The sequence below is a fragment of the Lithobates pipiens genome, unplaced genomic scaffold, assembly GCF_037356315.1.
Source record: "Lithobates pipiens isolate NorthernLeopardFrog02 unplaced genomic scaffold, aLitPip1_a1.2 Scaffold_16, whole genome shotgun sequence".
NCBI classification, from domain to species: Eukaryota; Metazoa; Chordata; class Amphibia; order Anura; family Ranidae; genus Lithobates; species Lithobates pipiens.
Genome location: NW_027507748.1, coordinates 2,117,808 through 2,135,862, shown reverse-complemented (window position 1 = coordinate 2,135,862; position 18,055 = coordinate 2,117,808). Strand labels below are relative to the sequence as shown.

The window sequence follows — 18,055 nt, the reverse complement described above, 5'->3', positions numbered from 1 at the left end:
AGCCCCCGTACACACGGGTCGGACATTCTGCCAACCAAATCCGACGGATTGTGTCCGAAACAGTTGCATACACACGGTCGGACAAAGTTGTCGAAAAATCCGATCATTCAGAACGTGATGAGGTAATTTCGTTACAACGGGACTACATTCAGGCTAGTAGCCAATAGCTTTGATGTAGGAATTTGATCTGAGCATGCGTGGCACTTTGATCGGAATTCTCTACACATGATCGGAGTATGTCCTATCGGACCAGTTTGTCAGAAAATATTTCCAACAAGTTGGAAAATTTGGTCCGACAGAATCAGTCCAATGCAGACCACACACAGTCGGACACATTCCGACGGATTCCCTGACCGTGTGTACGGGGCCTAAGGCGCCCGGGTCTGACAGTCTTCCCTTCAAATTTCATACCAAATACATGGAGACCATGGTTCCCAAACCCCATGAATTATATTCGTACATATTTGAGTCTGAGACCCTGCCCCCCTTCCATGAGCGAAGCCTATATTGTGCGCATTCCCAAACCGGGCAAAAATCCAGAACTCCCGAGTCCTACCGTCCAATCTCCCTGCTCCAACTCGATATATCAAGATCCCGGCCGAGACTCTCTCGTTACGCTTGAACACAGTGATTTCCACATTAAACCCGATTTGATCGGGGTGTATTATGCCTGCCAAAAACACAGCTTACAATTCAAGGAGACTCCACATGAGCATCCAGGCGCAACATGACCAAACGGGCTCCAGGGCGGTGGTGTCCCTAGACGCCGCTAAAGCATTCGACTCAGTTGAGTGGAGGTACTTGTGGAAATGATTGTCAAGTTTTGGTTTCGGACCACGCTTTATTAAGTGGATCCGTCTCCTTTGCCAGAACCCTTGTGCCAGGATCTTGGTTAATGGACGGGTCTCGGAGCCATTTTCCCCTTTCAAGGGGTAGGCGTCAGGGGTTCCCTTTATCCCCACACTACTGTACGCTCATGCTGTAGAGCCCTTGGCGACTGCCATCAGAGCCCACCCGGGAATTCAGGGTTTGCAGCGTGGAGATCTAGAGGATAGGCCTCTATAGGGATGATATGCTGCTCTACCTTGCTGACAAAGGCCCCGTCCCTCCAGGCTGCCCTTGAAACCATCCAGTCTTTTGGCACATACTCTGGACTGCGGATCAATTGGGATAAGTCCCAGATAATCCCTATTGATACAAGACCCCCCACAGCACTGCAGGCCTCCTCCTCGCTTCTTAGAGAGTGAGCACCATGAAATACCTGGGCGTCACGATTACCCATTCCGTAGAAGACTTTGTTAAACTAAACATCAAGCCCCTCATTGCAAATATGAAGACTAGAACCCAGACGTGGGCCAAACTAACCCTGGAGATAACGGGGAGGATTAACTCAATTAAAATGATCCTACTTGCTGGATTCTTGTATGTCCTTTGGCATGCCCCCCCATTTACCTGCCCCTCAGAATCTTCAAATCAATTGAGGCTCTCCTTAACTCCTTTGTCTGGGGTACCAACCGCCACAAGTTATCACGGCAATCACTGAAAAACCCCACTGAGCTGGGTGGCACGTCCCTGCCCGACTTCAACCTTTGCTACCTAGCGGCCCAACTCTCTCACCTATATCACCTGGACAAACATGACAGGGACCGGTACCTGACATCAATGTGATCCTCCCACACTCAAGGCATCACCCACCCCTTTCAAATTACCCTCTGATGGAGGGGAGCTGGGGGATAGGAAGGGGCTACTGTACCACCATTGCAGGGTCTGGGAGGTAGTGAAACGCAAGTTAAACCTCCCACGCACACACCCCTCTATGACAAACAACGCCCTGAGAGAGCTGCAGGGGCTACCTGACAAAGATATGGCTTAAATGGGGGGGTGAGATACCTGTCTGACGTATACTAAGAGGGCATACTGAAATCCTTCCAACAACTCTAGGGGTTTGATCGCCCCAATTTTATGCATTTCCGTTACCTCCAGCTCCGACACAGCGGACCGCCCCGTCACTCAAGAGACATTTCCAACACCTTGTTGTATCTATGCTATAAGGATTATCGAGTCTCCATTTTGTTATACTGTATTCCATTTTGTTATACTGTATTCCATCTTCAAACTCTGTATGACCAAGCTAGAATTCTAACTGCTAAGACATAGATGCTTGCTATCTGGGAAATATGCTGTTCTTAGAATGCCCTTGGCCGCAAGAGTTTGTGCAAAGAAAGCCAGACTTACGGTCATCTCGCATTCCCTTAACTGCGTCTGTGACCTAGAACGTCTGGATCACAGGCTACTAGCACAATGTTGATGAATATTGTAGTCTCACTCTTATCTCGTGTGAAGGTTAATGATGTGCTTAGCCATGAAGACACGATTTCTGCTTATTCTGCTTGTTCTGTCAATAAATCTGTTACTAGGAAAAGTTTGGTGTATAGCTACGAGGGTATCCCTGATTGGCTCCTCCACAGGGCGCTGCCCCTATTGTCTCAGCATATAACCTGTTGTATTCAAAACATTAAATGTAATCATTATTCACATACATCTCGTGTATGAGTCTTGGTTATCTCACCGGTGAAAGGGACTCCCAAGTACATCCAGACCACGGCCTAGGCAAGATAGGAAGAGGGAAATCGAGCACCTAACAGAGCAAGGACCTACCTTTACATATGCCACCAAGAATGAAGGCCAAAAGGGTCCAACCCGCTACTAGCAAGGGGGGAGGGGATCTAATAAAGGGGGTCCAATCCGTTACTAGCGGGGGGGGGGGGGGAATCTAATAAACTGGGTCGAACCCGCTACTAGCAAAAGGGACCTAATAAGGTGGTGGCTGAGTCCATGTTGAAGTGTTTGTAAATCCTCAAGGGTTGCTTTGCATTCTATGCATTAAAGTGGTTGTAAACCCTTACAACACACTTTGACCTACAGGTGAGCCTAGATTAAGGCCTAGATTAAGGCTCACCTGTAGGTCCAAGAAATAGATATTTGCCGAAAGACAGGCACCACTGTCTACGGGGCATGCCCCGTAGACAGCGGCGCACAGGTGCACTGAGCGCGGCACCCCGTCAATGGCGATATGCCACGCGTGGCAGCTCCCGTGCGCATGCGCGGGAGTGATGTCACCGCGGCTTCGCCGAATCACAGCTGCAGAGCAGCAAGACCCACTGAGAAGATGGATGCGTCGGACTACAGGGGACAGCAGTGACTTCGCTGGCTCCTGTGTCAGGTAAGTGGCACATAATGGGCTACTATGCGATGCGCTGCGATGCACAGTAGTCCATTATGCTTTACCTTTGCAGGGAATGAAAGAGGAAGTAAACCCAGTGTTTACTTCCTCTTTAAGGTGAAAACCCATCTGTGCTGCAGCTCCCCCCACCCCCTTTTCCTTACCTGAGCCTGACCCAGCAATGTGCAGAGGTTCAAGCCACTGTCTCCTCATTGGACAGATTGATATCAGCAGGAGCCATTGGCTCCTGCTGTTTTCAATCAAAACCTGTGACTTGAGAGCAGGGCTGAGTCCTACTGTCAATCTGGCCCCTATAGAAATCAGCTTTCTGTGGGGGCTTCCAAAGGAGGGGCCTGGAGTGCAGGCGGGGGACCCCAGAAGAAGAGGATCGGGGCTGCTCTGTGCAAAACCATTACACAGAGCAGGAATAGGCATGTTTGTTATTTAAAAAAAAAAAAAAAAAAAGGGAACGTTTACAATCACTTTCAAATGACAAAGTAATACATGTATAGGGAGCTGTGCAGGGAGTGTGATATGGGAAGAGGAGGGGGCAGATACTGTGTGTGAGGGGCATCCAACACCGATAGGAGGGACGTTGGTATGCGAGATGCTGGGTGGTTTGATGGTATTGTGGTTGGTATGAAGATATGATGGGTGGTACAATTGTATTATATGGTAGGTATGGTATTATGGTTAGTATGGCGTTGGTGAAGATATGACAGTTGGTATTACGGTGGGTGGTATGATTGGCATTATGGTATGATGGGTGGTATGGGGGGGGGGGGGGGGGGTGGAGTGGTATGATGCGTGGTAGGATTGTATACTGTAGGAAGGAATGATAAATATGATCGGTGGTATGATGGATAGTATGGTATGATGGATAGGATGGCATGATGGATAGTATGATGCACGTATGGTGGGTGGAGTGGTATGAGATATGATGGGTGCTATGGTGGGTGGAGTGGTATGATGGTTGGTGGTACGAGGATATGATGGGTGGTATGGTGGGTGGAGTGGTACGAGGATATGATGGGTGGAGTGGTACGAGGATATGATGGGTGGTATGGTGGGTGGAGTGGTATGATGGTTGGTGGTATGAGGATATGTTGAGTGGAGTGGTATGGTGGGTGGAGTGGTACGAGGATATGATGGGTGGTATGGTGGGTAGAGTGGTACGAGGATATGATGGGTGGTATGGTGGGTGGAGTGGTATGAGGATATGATGGGTGGTATGGTGGGTGGAGTGGTATGAGGATATGATGGGTGGTATGGTGGGTGGAGTGGTATGAGGATATGATGGGTGGTATGGTGGGTAGAGTGGTACGAGGATATGATGGCTGGTATGGTGGGTGGAGTGGTACGAGGATATGATGGGTGGTATGGTGGGTGGAGTGGTACGAGGATATGATGGGTGGTATGGTGGGTGGAGTGGTACGAGGATATGATGGGTGGTATGGTGGGTGGAGTGGTACGAGGATATGATGGGTGGTATGATGGGTGGAGTGGTACGAGGATATGATGGGTGGTATGGTGGGTGGAGTGGTACGAGGATATGATGGGTGGTATGGTGGGTGGAGTGGTATGAGGATATGATGGGTGGTATGGTGGGTGGAGTGGTACGAGGATATGATGGGTGGTACGATGGCTGGTATTATGGTACGAGGATATGATGGGTGGTATGGTGGGTGGAGTGGTACGAGGATATGATGGGTGGTATGGTGGGTGGAGTGGTACGAGGATATGATGGGTAGTATGGTGGGTGGAGTGGTACGAGGATATGATGGGTGGTATGGTACGATGGCTGGTATTATGGTACAAGGATATGATGGGTGGTATGGTGGGTGGAGTGGTACGAGGATATGATGGGTGGTATGGTGGGTGGAGTGGTACGAGGATATGATGGGTGGTATGGTGGGTGGAGTGGTACGAGGATATGATGGGTGGTATGGTGGGTGGAGTGGTACGAGGATATGATGGGTGGTACGATGGCTGGTATTATGGTACGAGGATATGATGGGTGGTATGGTGGGTGGAGTGGTATGAGGATATGATGGGTGGTATGGTGGGTGGAGTGGTACGAGGATATGATGGGTGGTATGGTGGGTGGAGTGGTACGAGGATATGATGGGTGGTATGGTGGGTGGAGTGGTACGAGGATATGATGGGTGGTATGGTGGGTGGAGTGGTACGAGGATATGATGGGTGGTATGGTGGGTGGAGTGGTATGAGGATATGATGGGTGGTATGGTGGGTGGAGTGGTACGATGATATGATGGGTGGTATGGTGGGTGGAGTGGTATGAGGATATGATGGGTGGTATGGTGGGTGGAGTGGTACGAGGATATGATGGGTGGTATGGTGGGTGGAGTGGTATGAGGATATGATGGGTGGTATGGTGGGTGGAGTGGTACGAGGATATGATGGGTGGTATGGTGGGTGGAGTGGTATGAGGATATGATGGGTGGTATGGTGGGTGGAGTGGTACGAGGATATGATGGGTGGTATGAGGATATGATGGGTGGTATGGTGGGTGGAGTGGTACGAGGATATGATGGGTGGTATGGTGGGTGGAGTGGTATGAGGATATGATGGGTGGTATGGTGGGTAGAGTGGTATGAGGATATGATGGGTGGTATGGTGGGTAGAGTGGTATGAGGATATGATGGGTGGTATGGTGGGTGGAGTGGTATGAGGATATGATGGGTGGTATGGTGGGTGGAGTGGTATGAGGATATGATGGGTGGTATGGTGGGTAGAGTGGTATGAGGATATGATGGGTGGTATGGTGGGTGGAGTGGTACGATGGCTGGTATTATGGTACGAGGATATGATGGGTGGTAGGATTGTATACAGTAGGTTGGATAGTATGGCTTGATCGTATGGTGGGTGGTATGATGGTTGATGGTATTGTGGGTGGTATGAGGATATGATGGGTGGAGTGGTATGAGGATATGATGGGTGGTATGATGGTTGGTGGTACGAGGATATGATGGGTGGTATGGTGGGTGGAGTGGTATGAGGATATGATGGGTGGTATGGTGGGTGGAGTGGTACGAGGATATGATGGGTGGTATGGTGGGTGGAGAGGTACGAGGATATGATGGGTGGTATGGTGGGTGGAGTGGTATGAGGATATGATGGGTGGTATGGTGGGTGGAGTGGTACGAGGATATGATGGGTGGTATGGTGGGTGGAGTGGTATGAGGATATGATGGGTGGTATGGTGGGTAGAGTGGTATGAGGATATGATGGGTGGTATGGTGGGTGGAGTGGTACGATGGCTGGTATTATGGTACGAGGATATGATGGGTGGTATGGTGGGTAGAGTGGTATGAGGATATGATGGTGGTATGGTGGGTGGAGTGGTACGATGGCTGGTATTATGGTACGAGGATATGATGGGTGGTAGGATTGTATACAGTAGGTTGGATAGTATGGCTTGATCGTATGATGGTTGATGGTATTGTGGGTGGTATTAGGATATGATGGGTGGAGTGGTATGAGGATATGATGGGTGGTATGATGGTTGGTGGTACGAGGATATGATGGGTGGTATGGTGGGTGGAGTGGTATGAGGATATGATGGGTGGTATGGTGGGTGGAGTGGTACGAGGATATGATGGGTGGTATGGTGGGTGGAGTGGTATGAGGATATGATGGGTGGTATGGTGGGTGGAGTGGTACGAGGATATGATGGGTGGTATGGTGGGTGGAGTGGTACGAGGATATGATGGGTGGTATGGTGGGTGGAGTGGTACGAGGATATGATGGGTGGTATGGTGGGTGGAGTGGTACGAGGATATGATGGGTGGTATGGTGGGTGGAGTGGTATGAGGATATGATGGGTGGTATGGTGGGTGGAGTGGTACGATGGCTGGTATTATGGTACGAGGATATGATGGGTGGTATGGTGGGTGGAGAGGTACGAGGATATGATGGGTGGTATGGTGGGTGGAGAGGTACGAGGATATGATGGGTGGTATGGTGGGTGGAGAGGTACGAGGATATGATGGGTGGTATGGTGGGTGGAGTGGTACGAGGATATGATGGGCGGTATGGTGGGTGGAGAGGTACGAGGATATGATGGGTGGTATGGTGGGTGGAGTGGTACGAGGATATGATGGGTGGTATGGTGGGTAGAGTGGTATGAGGATATGATGGTGGTATGGTGGGTGGAGTGGTACGATGGCTGGTATTATGGTACGAGGATATGATGGGTGGTATGGTGGGTAGAGTGGTATGAGGATATGATGGTGGTATGGTGGGTGGAGTGGTACGAGGATATGATGGGTGGTATGGTGGGTGGAGTGGTATGAGGATATGATGGGTGGTATGGTGGGTGGAGTGGTACGATGGCTGGTATTATGGTACGAGGATATGATGGGTGGTATGGTGGGTGGAGAGGTACGAGGATATGATGGGTGGTATGGTGGGTGGAGAGGTACGAGGCAATGATGGGTGGTATGGTGGGTGGAGTGGTACGAGGATATGATGGGCGGTATGGTGGGTGGAGTGGTACGAGGATATGATGGGTGGTATGGTGGGTGGAGAGGTATGATGGCTGGTGGTACGAGGATATGATGGGTGGTATGGTGGGTGGAGTGGTACGAGGATATGATGGGTGGTATGGTGGGTAGAGTGGTATGAGGATATGATGGTGGTATGGTGGGTGGAGTGGTACGATGGCTGGTATTATGGTACGAGGATATGATGGGTGGTATGGTGGGTGGAGTGGTATGAGGATATGATGGGTGGTATGGTGGGTGGAGTGGTACGATGGCTGGTATTATGGTACGAGGATATGATGGGTGGTATGGTGGGTGGAGAGGTACGAGGATATGATGGGTGGTATGGTGGGTGGAGAGGTACGAGGCAATGATGGGTGGTATGGTGGGTGGAGTGGTACGAGGATATGATGGGCGGTATGGTGGGTGGAGTGGTACGAGGATATGATGGGTGGTATGGTGGGTGGAGAGGTATGATGGCTGGTGGTACGAGGATATGATGGGTGGTATGGTGGGTGGAGTGGTACGAGGATATGATGGGTGGTATGGTGGGTAGAGTGGTATGAGGATATGATGGTGGTATGGTGGGTGGAGTGGTACGATGGCTGGTATTATGGTACGAGGATATGATGGGTGGTAGGATTGTATACAGTAGGTTGGATAGTATGGCTTGATCGTATGGTGGGTGGTATGATGGTTGATGGTATTGTGGGTGGTATGATGGCATGGCTCTATAAAGGGTGTTACGATGGTGTAATAGTTGGTAAGGTGATATGGGTGACATGTTGAATGATATGTTGCACTAGATTACCAAAAGTATTGGGACACCTGCCTTTACACACATGAACTTTAATGGCAGTCTTAATCCATAGGGCTCAATATTGAGTTGGCCCACCCTGGCTCTCCCCAAGGTTTAGGAGGGTGTCTATAGGAAGGTTTTACCATTCTTCCAGAAGCACATATGTGAGGTCAGGCACTGATGTGGATGAGAAGGCCTGGCTCGCACTCTCCACTCCAATTCATCCCCAAGGTGTTCTATCGGGTTGAGGTCAGGACTCTGGGGTGGAGGAACTTGACTGTCCTGCACAAACTCCCTCATCCATGTCTTTATGGGCCTTGCTTTGTGCACTGGTCCAAACCATTTGGTGGAGGGGGGGGGGGGGGGATTATGGTGTGGGGGTTGTTTTTCAGGGGTTGGTCTTGGCCCCTTAGAAGGGAACTCTTAAGGCGTCAGCATACCAAGACATTTTGGACAATTTCATGCTCCCAACTTCGTGGGAACAGCCCCTTCCTGTTCCAAGCAAGGTCCATAAAGACATGGAGGAGCGACTTTGAAGTGGAGGAACTTGACTGGCCTGCACAGAGTCCTGACCTCACCCCGATAGAACACCTTTGGGATGAATTAGAGAGGAGACCGCGAACCAGGCCTTCTCATCAAACATCAGTGCCTGACCTCACAAATGCCCTTCTGGAAGAATGGTGAAACGTCGCCATAGACACCCTCCTAAACCTTGTGGACGGCCTTCCCAGAAGAGTTGAAGCTGTTATAGCAGAAAAGGGCGGAGCCAACTCAATATTGAACCCTCCGGACTAAGACTGGAATGCCATTAAAGTTCATGTGTGTGTAAAGGCAGGTGTCCCAATACTTTTGGTAATATAGTGTAGTATGATGGATGGTATGGTGGGTGTTCTGATGATATGATGGTGTGATGTCGGATAAGGTGATCTAATGGGTGGAATTATAGGATTGGTGGTATGGTGATATAATGGGCGGTATGGTTGGTGGCCAGTACAATGGGTGGTATGATAGAATGGGTGGTATGGTAGATGGTATTATGGGTTGAATTATAGGATTGGTGGTATGGTGATATAATGGATGGTATGGTTGGTGGCCAGTACAATGGGTGGTATGGTTGGTGGCCAGTACAATGGGTGGTATGGTTGGTGGCCAGTACAATGGGTGGTATGGTTGGTGGCCAGTACAATGGGTGGTATGATAAATGGGTGGTATGGTAGATGGTATTATGGGTGGAATTATAGGATGGGTGGTATGGTGAGATAATGGGTGGTATGGTTGGTGGCCAGTACAATGGGTGGTATGGTTGGTGGCCAGTACAATGGGTGGTATGGTTGGTGGCCAGTACAATGGGTGGTATGGTACAATGGGTGGTATGGTGGAGGGTATTATGGGTGGAATCATAGGATTGGTGGTATGGTGAGACAATGGATGGTACGGTTGGTGGCCAGTACAATGGGTGGTATGGTGAGATAATGGATGGTATGGTTGGTGGCATGATACAATGGATGGTATGGTTGGTGGCCAGTACAATGGATGGTATGGTTGGTGGCCAGTACAATGGATGGTATGGTTGGTGGCCAGTACAATGGATGGTATGGTTGGTGGCCAGTACAATTGGTGGTATGATACAATGGGTGGTATGGTGGAGGGTATTATGGGTGGAATCATAGGATTGGTGGTATGGTGATATAATGGGTGGTATGGTTGGTGGCCAGTACAATGGGTGGTATGGTTGGTGGCCAGTACAATGGGTGGTATGGTTGGTGGCCAGTACAATGGGTGGTATGGTACAATGGGTGGTATGGTGGAGGGTATTATGGGTGGAATCATAGGATTGGTGGTATGGTGAGACAATGGATGGTACGGTTGGTGGCCAGTACAATGGGTGGTATGGTGAGATAATGGATGGTATGGTTGGTGGCATGATACAATGGATGGTATGGTTGGTGGCCAGTACAATGGATGGTATGGTTGGTGGCCAGTACAATTGGTGGTATGATACAATGGGTGGTATGGTGGAGGGTATTATGGGTGGAATCATAGGATTGGTGGTATGGTGATATAATGGGTGGTATGGTTGGTGGCCAGTACAATGGGTGGTATGGTTGGTGGCCAGTACAATGGGTGGTATGATACAATGGGTGGTATGATAGGATTGGTGGCCAGTACAAATCGGTGGTATGATACAATGGGTGGTATGATGGAGGGTATTATGGGTGGAATTATAGGATTGGTGGTATAGTGAGATAATGGATGGTATGGTTGGTGGCATGATACAATGGATGGTATGGTTGGTGGCCAGTACAATGGATGGTATGGTTGGTGGCCAGTACAATGGATGGTATGGTTGGTGGCCAGTACAATCGGTGGTATGATACAATGGGTGGTATGGTGGAGGGCATTATGGGTGGTATACAGGGATTTTAGGAAGTCTTTATAAGAATATTCGGCTAGAGCAATTACCAAGGTGATGATCAGAACCACGCACACAGATTGGGTGAAGGGGGAGGGGTGGCACAGGGTTCTGGGCCGATGATGGGTCATTCCACACACTTTAAATCAGTAAGACCAGACCAGAGACAAACCCGCCTCACAAGAGAAATAACAGCAACATACGCAGAGCGCATCCACTCACCAGTACAGGTAATATGCCAGAGCCAGGGTGAAGAGCGTGGCACACACCCCAGAGAACAGGCAGACGGCGGACTGATTGGCCATCACGCGGGCCGGTGATGAATGCCGAAGGAGCACCAGAGGAGAAGATTCACCTTCCGAGGACTCAGCGCCGGACACCTTCCTGGACCTCCATTCCTCAGACGGACCTTCTACCCTCTGGATCACCACCGCGGGCCAGAGCACCCGGGATGGATGCCCCCCACTGATCCTCTCTATGGGTGGGCTCTCCTGCCCGGTGTCTCTGCCGTTATTGGGGTGACCTCTCTCCTCCACCGAGAGACGTGTAGATGTGACAGATGAGATGATCACTAAACCCAGAAAGAGGATTAGAGATTGGAGGAAAGAACTGCTGGGTCAGCAAAATTCAGAAACGAGGGCGGGACACCCCGTCCCCGGCACCCACCGCCGTACCCCAATATACAAATCAGTCCCCCGAGGACTACAGAACCCCCCCCCAACCAGAGAAGATAGAAGGTGGGAGGAGAAACCAGAGCGGAGACAAAGGGGTTAATGTTCAGGAGAGACTTAAATCTGATAATCAGATTAATGAACACAAACACTGGAGGGCTTGTTCTGCCGGGGGAGGGGGGACGCCGAGCACGCCACAACCACCGACACGCATTACCTGGGACGCCGAGCACGCCACAACCACCGACACGCATTACCTGGGACGCAGAGCACGCCACAACCACCGACACGCATTACCCGGGACGGAGAGCACACCACAACCACCGACACGCATTACCCGGGACGCCGAGCACGCCACAACCACCGACACGCAGAGCACGCCACAACCACCGACACGCATTACCCGGGACGCCGAGCACGCCACAACCACCGACACGCATTACCCGGGACGCCGAGCACGCCACAACCACCGACACGCAGAGCACGCCACAACCACCGACACGCATACCGGGACGCCGAGCACGCCACAACCACCGACACGCATTACCCGGGACGCCGAGCACGCCACAACCACCGACACGCATTACCCGGGACGCCGAGCACGCCACAACCACCGACACGCATTACCCGGGACGCCGAGCACGCCACAACCACCGACACGCATTACCCGGGACGCAGAGCACGCCACAACCACCGACACGCATTACCCGGGACGCAGAGCACGCCACAACCACCGACACGCATTACCTGGGACGCCGAGCACGCCACAACCACCGACACGCATTACCCGGGACGCAGAGCACGCCACAACCACCGACACGCATTACCCGGGACGCAGAGCACGCCACAACCACCGACACGCATTACCTGGGACGCAGAGCACGCCACAACCACTGACACGCATTACCTGGGACGCAGAGCACGCCACAACCACCCACAGGCGTCACCCGGGACGCAGAGCACGCCACAACCACCCACAGGGTTTCACCTGGGACGCCGAGCACGCCACAACCACCCACAGGCGTCACCTGGAACATCAAGCATGCCACAACCGACACACGTCACCTGGGACACAGAGCATGCCCCAACCGACACACGTCACCTGGGACGCCGAGCATGCCACAACCACTGACATGCGTCACCCGGGACACCGAGCACACCACAACCGACACATGTCACTCGAGATGCTGAGCATGCCACAACCACTGACGCGCATCACGCCACAAGTCACCCCAGTGGCGTGATCCCCACATCCCACTATATTTAAAATAATTAGTTTGTCAGTTTGATTACTAAGAGGACAAACTCCGAGAGGTTATCTAGATATGTACTGTAATGGGGGGGGGGGGGGTGTGACGAGGGTCACACACAGGACACACGGGGGGTCTCACTGTGACGAGGGTCACACACACAGGACACACGGGGGGTCTCACTGTGACGAGGGTCACACACACAGGACACACGGGGGGTCTCACTGTGACGAGGGTCACACACACAGGACACACGGGGGGGGGGGGTCTCACTGTGACGAGGGTCACACACACAGGACACACGGGGGGTCTCACTGTGACGAGGGTCACACACACAGGACACACGGGGGGGGGGGGGGTCTCACTGTGACGAGGGTCACACACACACAGGACACACGGGGGGGTCTCACTGACGAGGGTCACACACACAGGACACACGGGGGGGGGGGTCTCACTGTGATGAGGGTCACACACACAGGACACACGGGGGGGGGGGTCTCACTGTGACGAGGGTCACACACACAGGACACACGGGGGGGGGGGGGGGGTCTCACTGTGACGAGGGTCACACACACAGGACACACGGGGGGGGGGGGGGTCTCACTGTGACGAGGGTCACACACACAGGACACACGGGGGGGGGGGGGGTCTCACTGTGACGAGGGTCACACACACAGGACACACGGGGGGGGTCTCACTGACGAGGGTCACACACACAGGACACACGGGGGGGGTCTCACTGACGAGGGTCACACACACAGGACACACGGGGGGGGGGGGGGGGTGTCTCACTGTGACGAGGGTCACACACACAGGACACACGGGGGGGGGTCTCACTGTGACTAGGGTCACACACACAGGACACACGGGGGGGGGGGGGGGTCTCACTGTGACGAGGGTCACACACACAGGACACACGGGGGGGGTCTCACTGTGACGAGGGTCACACACACAGGACACACGGGGGGGGGGGGTCTCACTGTGACGAGGGTCACACACACAGGACACACGGGGGGGGGGGGTCTCACTGTGACGAGGGTCACACACACAGGACACACGGGGGGGGGGTCTCACTGTGACGAGGGTCACACACACAGGACACACGGGGGGGGGGTCTCACTGTGACGAGGGTCACACACACAGGACACATGGGGGGGGTCTCACTGTGACGAGGGTCACACACACAGGACACACGGGGGGGGTCTCACTGTGACGAGGGTCACACACACAGGACACACGGGGGGGGGGGGGTCTTACTGTGACGAGGGTCACACACCGGACACACGGGGGGGGTCTCACTGTGACGAGGGTTACACACACAGGACACACGGAGGGGTCTCACTGTGACGAGGGTCACACACACAGGACACGGGGGGGTCTCACTGTGACGAGGGTCACACACACAGGACACGGGGGGGGGTCTCACTGTGACGAGGGTCACACACACAGGACACACGGGGGGGGGTGTCACTGTGACGAGGGTCACACACACAGGACACACGTGGGGGGGGGTCTCACTGACGAGGGTCACACACACACAGGACACACGGAGGGGTCTCACTGTGACGAGGGTCACACACACAGGACACGGGGGGGGGGTCTCACTGTGATGAGGGTCACACACACAGGACACACGGGGGGGGGGGGTCTCACTGTGACGAGGGTCACACACAGGACACACGGGGGGGGGGTCTCACTGTGACGAGGGTTACACACACAGGACACACGGAGGGTCTCACTGTGACGAGGGTCACACACACAGGACACGGGGGGGTCTCACTGTGACGAGGGTCACACACACAGGACACGGGGGGGGTCTCACTGTGACGAGGGTCACACACACAGGACACACGGGGGGGGTGTCACTGTGACGAGGGTCAAACACACAGGACACACGGGGGGGGGTCTCACTGTGACGAGGGGTCACACACACAGGACACACGTGGGGGGGGTCTCACTGTGATGAGGGTCACACACACAGGATACACGGGGGGTCTCACTGTGATGAGGGTCACACACACAGGACACGGGGGGGGGGGGGTCTCACTGTGATGAGGGTCACACACACAGGATACACGGGGGGGTCTCCCTGTGACGAGGGTCACACACACAGGATACACGGGGGGGTCTCCCTGTGACGAGGGTCACACACACAGGACACACGGGGGGGTCTCCTGTGACGAGGGTCACACACACAGGACACACGGGGGGGGTCTCCCTGTGACGAGGGTCACACACACAGGACACACGGGGGGGTCTCCCTGTGACGAGGGTCACACACACAGGACACACGGGGGGGTCTCCCTGTGACGAGGGTCACACACACAGGACACACGGGGGGGTCTCCCCTGTGACGAGGGTCACACACACAGGACACACGGGGGGGTCTCCCTGTGACGAGGGTCACACACACAGGACACACGGGGGGGTCTCCCTGTGACGAGGGTCACACACAGGACACACGGGGGGGTCTCCCTGTGACGAGGGTCACACACACAGGACACACGGGGGGGTCTCCCTGTGACGAGGGTCACACACACAGGACACACGGGGGGGTCTCCCTGTGACGAGGGTCACACACACAGGACACACGGGGGGGTCTCCCTGTGACGAGGGTCACACACAGGACACACGGGGGGGGGGGGGGTCTCCCTGTGACGAGGGTCACACACAGGACACACGGGGGGGGGTCTCCCTGTGACGAGGGTCACACACAGGACACACGGGGGGGTCTCACTGTGACGAGGGTCACACACACACAGGACACACGGGGGGGTCTTGCAAATTTTTACTCAAAAATTTATCAGGAACGTCTTTCAGACAGGTGATCAGGGTTGGTAAAACAGGGTGGCCGAGTCTCAGTTTTACCGCCCCCAGCCCTCACACTCTGGATGGGTTTGGTCACATTACGGTGCTCTGCGACATTCTTAACACTGGGTGCCCAGCTCGTCACACTTGCCCCTTTGAGTTCAGTGGAGAGGTGCTACAACTGGGCACGATGCACATGACTGCAGGGCAAAAGTGGGGCTTCATAGAGTTAAATCAGGTGGTGAGGAGGCAAATGCCCTCTGAAAAGTGATCAAAGCCCTTAAGGTAACATTTCTCTATTAAAATTCTGGCAAACCAGAAAAACAGGAGAGTGCAGAAAACGATCGGCTCGGGGGAATTGCGGCCACAGACAGAATTCCGATCACCAAATAGCAGAGATCACCCACAAGTACCTCCAGGGGGCATCACCTCTGACCCATGACAGACACTCCCTCCCCCAATATAACGATACCTTCCATTCCATCTCAGATGGGTCTCATCACTTCTGACCGGCTTTTACCAATTTCCAAGACTCGGCTTAAAAGGAAAACCTTCACCATGTAGACGGCTTCTCTCCCGAGGCTGCTGTGAGCTGCACAGTGCTGGACTGACAATTACACCAGGACAGGGTTGCTGCCGATTCTGCTCTGGTGGACAAAGGCAACCTGTAAAAATCAGGAAGAGTGGCGGACCTGAAGAGCTCCGCAGAGTGAAGACACATCCAAAGGGGAAAGAGAGCACACCGCGATAGAATAGACGCGCTCCAAGGTCAGTCCAAAGTCTACGTGTATAGATCATGCATGGCACATACATGAGGTCAACATGGAGGCCGGGCAAAGATTTACAGAAACATCAGATAAAAAAAAAACCCCGACTTTCAGAACATCCTGGCATTCCAAGAAAGATTGTTGCCGTCTCATGGGAAGACGCCGAGGTGTTCATCCGATACAAGTCGTATCTCCTCTGCAATATGGGGACCTCAACCAACTCAAGGAATCCGATCATTACCACCCCGTATTATTCATCTGCGGGACACCCTGAAATCTGGGCAAATAAGGCCTACAAAAAGTCAAAGGTCTCAGAACACCCCTGTGATGCCCATTCGATGGCTTCTACTCCCAAAGGCAGGACCACAGATGACCGCTGTGTGCCCCAGGGAACGACAGCTAGATCAGTCCTTGGTCCATGTGTGGACACCAGGCTTGATGATTGGGGAGTGTACTCTCCAGACCTGGACACAAAGACCCCACCCACTGGCATTAATAGCTCCAGTAGGAGGGCAGTGAGGTTGGGTCCACAGAAGTGAGTTTATTGGAAACCCGTGGAGACCGGACCTTTAGGAAGTGCTCATGGCTGTTTATTATGAACGCATGTAGTTGGGTTTTCCAGGCAGTAGTAACATTTGTTTTCATGGTCGCTGGTTCCGATTGGTGTTTATGGAGACATTCGATGAGGTCATGTAGGAGAGCCATCCATGGGCTCCGCTGTATATGGATGTTCCATTGAATGCATAGGAGTTAAAATGCTCTAGGCCAGAAAGTGACGGCAAAGGTGCATGCCCCGTAGCATTTCCATCATATGACCCAGCCTAGATCTAATGATGGCACCACAGAACATCTCCTATCAGAGTCCATCATATGACCCAGCCTAAATCTAATGATGGCACCAGAGAACATCTCCCATCATAGAGAACCATCACATGACCCAGCCCAGATCTACTTATGACACAAGAGAAAATCTATCCTAGAGATTCTTCAAATGACCCGGCCTAGATCCAATGATGGCACCACAGAACATCTATCAGAGGTCCATGACATGACCCAGCCTGGATCTAATGATGGCACCAGAGAACATCTATCAGAGGTCCATCACATGACCCAGCCTGGATCTAATGATGGCACCAGAGAACATCTATCAGAGGTCCATCATATGACTCAGCCTAGATCTAATGATGGCACCAGAGAACATCTCCTATCAGAGGTCCATCACGTGACCCAGCCTAGATCTAATGATGGCACCAGAGAACATCTCCTATCAGAGGTCCATCACGTGACCCAGCCTAGATCTAATGATGGCACCAGAGAACATCTATCATAGAGAACCATCACATGACCCAGCCCAGATCTACTTATGACACAAGAGAAAATCTATCCTAGAGATTCTTTAAATAACCCGGCCTAGATCCAATGATGGCACCACAGAACATCTATCAGAGGTCCATTATATGACCCAGCCTAGATCTAATGATGGCACCACAGAACATCTATCAGAGGTCCATTATATGACCCAGCCTGGATCTAAAGGCTGTACCAGAGAACATTTATTATAGAGGTTCATCACATGACCCCACTTAGATCTAAAGATGGCACCAGAGAACGTCAGAACA

General features: G+C 52.7%; 1 protein-coding gene across 2 annotated transcripts in view; it reads right to left on the bottom strand.

The window, feature by feature from the left end:
* Positions 1-16,398, bottom strand: part of AGPAT3 (1-acylglycerol-3-phosphate O-acyltransferase 3) — a 30,823-nt gene extending 14,425 nt beyond the window's left edge. The window contains exon 1 of one of the 2 annotated variants that reach the window (XM_077479468.1): positions 16,142-16,398. The gene's annotated coding sequence lies outside the window, so the exon portion shown is untranslated. Of the gene's footprint in view, positions 1-11,162; positions 11,476-16,141 lie in introns of those variants that run through there. The other variant, XM_077479467.1, reaches the window with a different exon arrangement.
* Between the last annotated feature and the right edge of the window lie 1,657 nt (positions 16,399-18,055).